This window comes from Pelophylax lessonae, assembly GCF_965119305.1.
Source record: "Pelophylax lessonae genome assembly, chromosome: 1".
Taxonomy (NCBI): Eukaryota; Metazoa; Chordata; class Amphibia; order Anura; family Ranidae; genus Pelophylax; species Pelophylax lessonae.
The window spans coordinates 205,939,831-205,950,164 of NC_138768.1; positions in this window are offsets into that span (position 1 = coordinate 205,939,831).

Here is a 10,334-nt window from a genome sequence, read left to right on the forward strand (position 1 = left end):
TAATCCAATGCAGAACCGACGCCCAGTATGGGTGTATTAATGGGAAGTGCCACCATATGTGAGCGTGGGAAGCGATTTCGCCACAACCTCTCCAGCACAGATCAGAGGAGTCCGAAAAGAAGGTGTGAAGGAGTGCAGGAGTGTAGTGCAATCTGGTCAGGAGTTTATAATTGGATTCTGAGAATTTTGATGAAATAGAGGAAATATGGGCCACCTGGATAACAGTGGAGCGTTGTTGGTCAGTTAGTGGAATTTTCAAGTAATTTTCCTATTGTGTGATGAATTTGGGGCAAGATTTAGTGTTCAATGACAGAAGGGCTTTATAAAATAAAGATAAGCCAGAATGCGACGGGGGTATTTCCACCAGAGTGAGATTAGATAAGGTGCGTATTGTTTTTTTAAGGTTTTGATAAACATGGACAATTGCTGATATCTCCAATGATCGAGGTTTGAGGCTGTAGAAGTTGTTTAGTAGTAAGTTCAATGGTAGAATTCCGTTGGATGAAGTAACTTGGTGTACCAAGATGGTTGAGGAAGTAAGCCATTTATTAAGAGACGGGTCTAAGTTTCCAGGTGGGAAGAATGAGTGACCCATCAAGGGCATCAAAGGTGAGTTATAACTCCAGCCGTTAGTCTTGTACATAGCATCCCAAACAGCGAGAGTGGAGATCATTAGTGGAGAGGCGTATTCTGATAAGGAGCAGTAATTCCTAGGTATCCAAATTTGAGTAAATGATTCAGTTTTGCTGAGATCATGTTCCAGCTGGACCCAAAGCTTGAAGTCCCTATGGTGTTTTCAGTCTAGGATTCTGAGTAGAACAGATGCTGTAAAGTATTTTCAAAAATCCGGTAGGGCCAGACCACCTTCTCTCTATGGCCTACAGAGATGAGCCCTCGAAATCCGCGGACGCTTCTGGTGCCAAATATATTTGCATATCAGAGAAGACAAAGTTGTGAAAAAACCCGGTGGAACATTGTATGGAAGCATTTGAAACAGAAATAATACCTTAGGTAAAATATTCATCTTTATAACATTGATCCTACCCAACCAAGAGTGAGCAAGCTGAGACCATTTATGGAGGTCCTGGCTGATAGAATTAAGCAAGGGGATGTCGTTTTTGTGGAATAACAGTGTAGGGTTAGAGGTAAGAAAAATTCCTAAGTATTTCGAGCTGCATTTTTGCAAGGAAAAGGGAAAAAGAAGGTTTCAAAAGTGCAGCCATATTAGATGGGACCAAAATATTCAGAATTTCCAACATTGATAGATTAATTTTGAAATTAGATACAGCTCCAAAGGTCTCAAAGGCTGACATAAGATTTGGTAAATTGATATTAGGCTGTTGAATATAAAACAATATGTCATCTGCATAGGCTGCGTAGTTATGTTAACGTGACCCCACCTTAATTCCATGAATGTTCACTATATGGTGGACAGTTGCTAGGAAAGGTTCTAAGGAGAAGGAGAGGGCAAACAAAATTGGAGATAGGGGACAGCCCTGTCTAGTGCCATTGTGTAGTGTAAAGGACTCACTTAAGGTACCGTTTATTCTGAGTTGTGCTGTCGGGGAGTTATAGAGTGCAGCGACCCTGTTTAACATGGTAGGGTCTAGGCCAAAGGAGGACAGGGTCAACATCAGATTTTCCCAGTCCACTCTACCAAAAGCTTTTTCAGCATCCGTGGAAAGTAATTAGGTGGGCTGGGAAGTCCCACGTACATGCGAGATCAAGGATAGAGTGCGGAGGGCATTGTCATGCACCTCTCTACCAGGGATGAAATCCGTTTGAACACAAGATAAACTATGTAGCTTTTTTTCTGCTGTAATGATCTTGCTAAAAGGCAACTAGGTTTGTCACCATATTCACATATGCGTTGGGAAGCCAGGCAAAATCGTTTCTTTTGTTCCGAATGTAGGAGGGATTTCAATTCCTCTCTATTTTGGGTAAGGGAATGCAACAGGGGCATGGATTGTAAAGCTTTATGACTCTTTTCCAATTTATTAATTTCCTGAATTAGCAAAGATTTGAGGTTGTTTCGCTGCTTCTTCTTTCTAGAACCCAATTCTATTAATTTGCCTCGAACGTGAGATTTATGCTCTTCCCAGAGCACGCCTGGGGAGATATTTGGATCTTCATTTGTTTTAAAGAAAAAGGACAATTCCTCACCAATCTGTGTCTCGTCAACAGGATCTGTTAGAAGAGATTCATTAAGTTTCCAATTAGTGGCTTTGAGAGGCATTGAGGGGGTGTTAAAGCTTAGACAAATCAGAAATAGTAGAAACTTCTATGGAGGAGTTCCAGGTGGTAGTGGTCGATAAATATGTAATCAATTGTAGAGTAAGATTTGTGTGGGTGGGAAAAGTGGGAATAGTCCCTCTCTTTTGGGTGCATCACTCTCCATGTGTCCATTGGAGATGTGAGAAGTGCCTTTGGAAAATCTTTGGTTCTAGTGGAATATTCAGATCCCCTGCGAGTATAATACACCCCTTTGAAAAACCTCTCAGTTTGCATAAGACCGTTGATATAAATCCTGCCTGGTCCTGGTTGGGTGCATAAATGTTTGCCAATGTACATGGAAAATTACCTAAAGTACCTTGCAGAAAAACATATCTACTGTATACATCTATCATAGATGACTCTAACATAAAAGTTGTTGCCCTGTGAAAGCCAATGGCGACACCCTTCGCTTTATGCACATCAGAAAGGCTATAATACCATGTTGAGAAGGATAGTGAGGATAATTTAACAGTAGTGGTGTGGGTAAGATGGGTTTCTTGCAGGAAAACGATGTCTCCTTGAAGACATTTAATTTCTCTGTACAGTTGGTGTCGTTTCCCAGGTGCATATAGGCCTCTAACGTTAAAGGGATACCAAATTAACTGTTGCCATGGACTCTAAAAAATTTTGAATCGTGAAATTCTCCTATTTAAACAGTTACTCATGAGGCGGGAAGAAGGGGTTGAGGAAGGAACAGGAGGGTAGAGTAAAGAAGAGAGAGGAAAGAGGAAAAAACAGAAAGAGAAGAGGGGGAGAATGAAATGAAAATTGAAATGTGCACACAAGGCCTTGCAGTGCAGGGTCAGGGAGGCGTTCCAGTCGGTAACCCAGCCAGGTACCATCCCAAAATGGGATGTGTCTCGCCTAGGCAGAGCTGGGTTGAGTCCCTTGGTGGGGGGACGAGCTCCTGGGTGAGCAGGACACGCATCCATAAAGAAGAGGTTTTTGACCAATTGGTCGCTCCCTGGGTGGTACTTATCCTAAGGTAAGGGTCACATATGAAACAAAACATTGCTCCAACCAGAAGTTACACTTTAGAATAAGCCATCCAACTCTGCAATGGGTGGGCATGACAAAGATAAAATAACTCCTCTGAAAGACCCATCCACATGCATCACTGTCCAATTATCCTTGAAACTTAAAAAATGTCAAAAAGAAACATAAAATAGCAAAAAAAGAAACAGCTAGGGTAATGGTTGATTAACATGGAGAAACATGCAAAAACAGGGGTAACATGCGAACCTCTCACTGAGGTGACTAATATAGTGCAGATTCAGCCAAAGTGTGAAGAGGATGCAGGTGTGGCGGACCAACGTTTTCTGACAACTTTCTGCCATTGAACATCTGGCGGCGGAGCCAAGGAAGGGATGTCCTCTTGCCACCCAGGCAGATATTGAGGTCACGACAGAATTTTTCCAAGTCTTCGGTAAATCGCAGTGTAGCAATTATACCATCTCGATTTGCTATAAAGCAGGATGGGAAACCCCAACGATAGCTGATAGCATTAGAACGGAGCTTCTCCATAAGAGGTTTAGGGCACTGCGTCTGTCCAGTGTCTCCTTCGCCAGATCAGGGAAAAAAGTCAGCATGGCTCCATCAAAATCTAAAGTGGTTGCCTCCCTGGCATTCTCCATTAACCTCTCCTTCTCCACAAAGTAGTGCACCCGACAAATGACATCCCTCGGCGCCTCAGCAGAGAGATTATGTGGGCGCAGGACTCGATTCACTCGGTCCAATTTCAGCTGATGATCTGCTGGGTTGCAGAGTAGGCTATTAAATATACCTCTAATAGTAGCCTCTGGGAGACCCTGAATGCAAATTTTATTTTGCCGATTGCGATTCTCCTGGTCCTCCAATTAATAAAGGGCCATTCTGTGGGCAATGGTTAAACTTCTAGTGCGGGCCTGCAGGTTTTTAATGGCCTCTGCATGTAAATCCAACCACTGTTCAGATTCCCCCACCTGGAACAATACTTGTGATAGGTCGGACCTGACAGCAGAAACCTCCTTCTTAAAAGCCCTGTAATGGAACCGCAACCCACACTGTACTTGTGGACTTCCATTAGTATACGGCTTCCTCCCAGTCGTGAACATAGATATCAGATTTTCCCAGCCGCCCCATACAAAGCTAGCCGACAACTTACAGTAGCTTGTACTGGAATCTCAGTTTATTGAACACAGAAATTATATACAGCATGGACCTCCCCCTCCTGATCAGATTACCACACACAGGTCAGGGGTTGCCTGATTACATTACCATATGCAGATGAAATTGTATACAGAAATAGAAATAACCTCAACTAATTATCTAGATAACAGAAGAGTGGGCATCCAGGCCTAGTGTCGCTGATCTATGCCTGCAACAATTGGTGATCCAGGAAGTCATTAACATTTAACAATGGAATAGACAGACTTAACACAATCCACATCACACCTCAATAGACAGACAATAGGGAGAGCCTGCCAGTGACAGTCTGTCCGTCTCCTACATTGAAGTACATGGAATACACATCTAAGCATTGATTTGATTATTTAGGAGTTGCAGACTTCATGGCAACAGGCTATAGGTCTCACAGTGTAAAGTGGGATTAAATCTACATATTTCTTGAGAGATATTGTTGATAAATATTACTCTCCCATTTGAAGTTATCCAAACCATTTTCTTAGTGTCCATCAAGTATCTGTTTTGCACTCCCAGTGACGGTGAGTACCGTCACATATTTCCCCCCCCCAAAGGTAGACTTACCAGGTACCAGACCTCCAATTGGTCTGTGCCTGAGTTAGTCTGGTAACAAGTCCTAAAGAGTCAATCCATCATGGCAGCTTCCTTGACAAAGTTCTACATAGTTTGTAAGTTTGTCTCAGCAGGGTGCATGGAGCTCTCATAGCCGATCAGTCTGTGGTTTGGCAGGCCAGACTGGGCTTCTTGGTCACCCTGTGTCCCTAATAGACACAGGGTGACTTAGACATAAGAGGGGCCTAGGGGGCTGAGAGAGGTATTTCCCAACCTCTCTAAGGTAAGCTGTGTTTCAGTGGCCCCCAAAACAAAGTGACTCTCGTCACATCTCTCCCCTTTCAGAGGGAGACTAACACAGGAAGGGACCCCAAACGGGTTGACTTTGAAGGTAGTCTGTAGTTCCAGTCCCCCAATGTCTGTACCCACACAGTACCCCAAGCAAATTGTCTAAAACGGAGCATTACTCACCCAACCAACTTCTGCCTCTCTCGTAAACATACCCGCTGCGGGGAGAAGCGTGGACTGGCCCTTCTCCCTGGAGTCCTTTCAGCCGCTGGAGAGAAAACAAACAGTGGCTTGGCTCACACCCTCATGCTGTTGGGGATCTGGGCCGACTGCCCAGCATCTCTGGGATATAGAGGTGAAGACCACAGTCCCATCCACTACCACAGGAACTCCATCTTTTGTACATTGAGGGCCGGGGCCAGCTGCACTCTGCTCTGTTGCCAGCTCTTCTGCTGGTTTGGTGTCATCATCATTCTGGGACACCGTCTTCTGCTGGGAAGGGGAGTCAGCTGCTCCATCTTCCTTACCCTCATCTGGCAGTTGGAACAACCTTTCTGTTAGCATACAAGGTTTGTATTTAATCAGCAACAACCACTGTATGTCATTGCTGTGTGCCTATTACATTGTATGACCACTAGATGGCAGTGTTACATTTGTGAGTTCATGTTTTGTCTATGCCTCAAAAGAGTAATAAAAAGAATAGTTCCTGCTCCGAAAGAAAAGCAGCGTTCAGTGAAACAACAGACTGTCTGCCTGTACTTTGTTTAGCCCCAAAAGGTTATATCTAACAGGTTATGGGCCCAGGACATGTTACAGAAGCCCAGGATATAATACAGATTACCCCCGGATATAGCCAGATACAGTGAGCTAAAGCAAGTAAGTGCAGGAGACAGCAACAGAAAGACGAACAGCAGAAATGGCTGCTGCCATCCCCTCAGCGAAGTTCTCCATTGCAAATCTGACAAATCAGAACTACCAATCTTGGAAATTCAAGATGAAAATGCTGCTTATAAGAGAAGGTACGTGGAAATGTATAAATGAACCAAGACCTGGACAGCCCACAGAGGAGTGGTTAGACAGAGATCAGAAAGCACAGAGCACAATCTCCCTGTGCATAGATGATGATCAAATCATACATATATGTAACTGTCAGACTGCTAAAGACATGTGGGAAGAGTTACAGAAAGCACATGAAAGAGTTAATCTCAACAATAAACTGTATTTAATCAGAAAGCTCTATCAGACTAAGCTACAGAAAGACCAGGACATGCAGGACAATATAAGACAGACCTTAGAGATGGTGGAGAGACTGAGAGGGATTGGAGAAGAGATAAAAGATTTCCATGTTGCAGCGCTGTTATTAAGTGGACTTCCTGAAAGTTATGAGACACTTGTCACAGCACTAGATGCATGTCCAGATGATGATCTGACACTGGAATATGTTAAAGGCAAGCTTGTGGATGAATACAAGCGCAAAACTGAAAGCATGAGTAATGTGAGTGTGTGTTCAGAGACAGCTTTAAAGACAAAAATCAAAAATAAACACAGTAACGTGCAGCTAGAAAAGCGGGAATGCTTTGTGTGCAAGAAACCAGGACACCTAAAATCAGATTGTAGAATCTGGAAAGCTAGAATGCAAAAACAAAGTGCATTGCAACAAGCTAAGAATGTCATAGAAACAAAGGAGTATGCATTCGGATCCAAAAATGGTGTCACCTCTGTGCAAGCATGGTGTGTGGACTCAGGTGCTACAAGTCACATGACAAATGACCGAAGTTTCTTCACTCAGCTTGATGAAAGCAAAACAGAAGGCATAACTACAGCTAATGGACAATTTATGAAATCAGTGGGAATAGGAGATGGCTTTCTATACTGTCCTATCTCTCCAGATATCACTAAAAAGATCCATATGAGGAATGTTCTGTATGTGCCAGATCTTGAAAGCAACCTTTTGTCAGTAAAGAAACTCACTAACCAAGGCAATGTAGTCACATTTCAGGGTGACAGTTGTATCATAACAAAAGGGGATTTTTCCAAGTCTTCGGTAAATCGCAGTGTAGCAATTATACCATCTCGATTTGCTATAAAGCAGGATGGGAAACCCCAACGATAGCTGATAGCATTAGAACGGAGCTTCTCCGTAAGAGGTTTAGGGCACTGCGTCTGTCCAGTGTCTCCTTCGCCAGATCAGGGAAAAAATTCAGCATGGCTCCATCAAAATCTAAAGTGGTTGCCTCCCTGGCCTTCTCCATTAACCTCTCCTTCTCCACAAAGTAGTGCACCCGACAAATGACATCCCTCGGCGCCTCAGCAGAGAGATTATGTGGGCGCAGGACTCGATTCACTCGGTCCAATTTCAGCTGATGATCTGCTGGGTTGCAGAGTAGGCTATTAAATATACCTCTAATAGTAGCCTCTGGGAGACCCTGAATGCAAATTTTATTTTGCCGATTGCGATTCTCCTGGTCCTCCAATTAATAAAGGGCCATTCTGTGGGCAATGGTTAGACTTCTAGTGCGGGCCTGCAGGTTTTTAATGGCCTCTGCATGTAAATCCAACCACTGTTCAGATTCCCCCACCTGGAACAATACTTGTGATAGGTCGGACCTGACAGCAGAAACCTCCTTCTTAATAGCCCTGTAATGGAACCGCAACCCACACTGTACTTGTGGACTTCCATTAGTATACGGCTTCCTCCCAGTCGTGAACATAGATATCAGATTTTCCCAGCCGCCCCATACAAAGCTAGCCGACAACTTACAGTAGCTTGTACTGGAATCTCAGTTTATTGAACAGTCACACAGAAATTATATACAGCATGGACCTCCCCCTCCTGATCAGATTACCACACACAGGTCAGGGGTTGCCTGATTACATTACCATATGCAGATGAAATTGTATACAGAAATAGAATTAGCCTCAACTAATTATCTAGATAACAGAAGAGTGGGAATCCAGGCCTAGTGTCGCTGATCTATGCCTGCAACAATTGGTGATCCAGGAAGTCATTAACATTTAACAATGGAATAGACAGACTTAACACAATCTACATCACACCTCAATAGACAGACAATAGGGAGAAATACAAAAGGGGGAGGAATAAATGGACTTTGAAGGCACCGTAATAAAAAAACACAACACTTTATTTTGGATAAGTATTAAAACCACAAAAGTATGTATCAACCGATCAACATGGGCAATTTCATTGATCAGAGGATACAAATGATAGGTGAAATGGGGAGGACCTCACCACCTAGAGCATACAATGCAACAAACAATACAAGATTGCATTTGAATGATAAACAAAGGAGAAGTAGGGCGCTATACGCTGCACACAGGCCGCACCACGGTGCAGGCAACGCAGAGCGTCCTGTACAATATAATAACAGCTTCCAAAAGGAAATAAACCAATATATCCAATTGCTCTACATGTTTCGCCTGGTGTTCAGACTTCATCCGGAGCGGTTTGGAATATAGATTCTGTGTGGTAGGATACAATGAGATTAGTATAATAACATACCATCAGAAAAATGAACATTGATGTCACAAGTTGAGTATGTCCAACCGATTAACACATGTCGCCAATTAGAACACTAACTGGCAAATTGCAAGAATGTTCTCATAATTAACATCTAGAATAGTACAGCTGGCACAGAGGAGGGGGAGAGGATGGTATGCTCCCCTCCAGTCATGGTCAAACTGGGTGGGCTATGGATCACTGATTCAAGGGTCTCAGGAGTAAAGGGGTCACTATGGGGAACAAGGGAGAAAATAGCAAGACAAAAAAGGATCGTGTAAGTCAGGTAACAATACCTACCCATAGGAAGATGTTGCTGGAGCCAACCAATAGGCACCAGAAGAATAATAAACCAATCTTGTAATTAGTAATCACGAGGGGTGACCTGTTGAGGTAGCTGGAGGAGCACGCACTGCTTATGGCCAGATTAAGAGGGAATCGGGTAATCACAATATAGAGTATGCCTGTGGTAAGGAGTAAGATGTCATAGGGCCAGTTAAAGTAGTGGATAACGGCATCAAAAAGATGTAACAAGGGGTAATTATAGCGACAAGTAGCAATATACCCAAGCCAAGAAATATCCCACGGAAATAGATGATGCAGAAAGCATACATAGCAGCATTGACAAGAACCAGCACCCACAGGGTTAATGAACCCTAATCAGGAAAGTAAATTGGATATATGGAACACCAACACCTAAAGAGTAAAACCAAAGGGGGAAGTGCCAAATGTCTAAGGACAGAGGCCGTGAAGGGTGGCCAATGTCGGTATTAAAGCCAATGTATACTCACCTGTCCCATACATAGCCGGACATAGGGCATAGAGTAAAATAGCAGGCAGTTCCTCCAAAACGAAAAAGCTAGCAACGAGTAGACAGTTAGAGACTAGACTGGAGCTCTAGATAGGCAAAGAGGTAAAGTAGGGAGATAAGAATTACCATGCAGCGCGTCCTCCAGATGCTCCTCAAGGATACAGATCAGTGACCCCCGGATGGGGAATGACCACCATAACGGAGGCTGGGTAGCTGCCTCCTTTATAGCTCAATTGTTCCCGGGTCAGTGAGTCACCCGGAAGTGACGTTAGTCTGACCCCGGCCGTCCAACCCACGCATGCGCCAAAGTGCCGTGCGTAAAAGGGCAGGAAACGCCGGACTGGCAGATCGTGGGAGGGGAGGAGCCCACCAAAAGCCCTAGGGTCTAATGGGCTCATATGCCACATCTAAAGCCTCCATCAGGAAGCGTTACAATGTGGCTCCCCGGCCACACAGTGAAACCTAATATACTCGAGCAGACCGTTGGCAGTGAAGCAGCGCCACCCAGTGGAACCAGGACATAACAACATCCCCCAATGACAGCCGCACCTATAGAAAGAAAAGAAGAGAAAACAGGAATATATTATATTGAATATCAGATCCATGAATGAATGATGTTAGATATAGAGAGGTAAACAAATAAAATTCCAGCCATGGCAAAAGCCCAACCATATGGGCGTCTGCAATGAGAAGGAACAACCTTCAAACTGA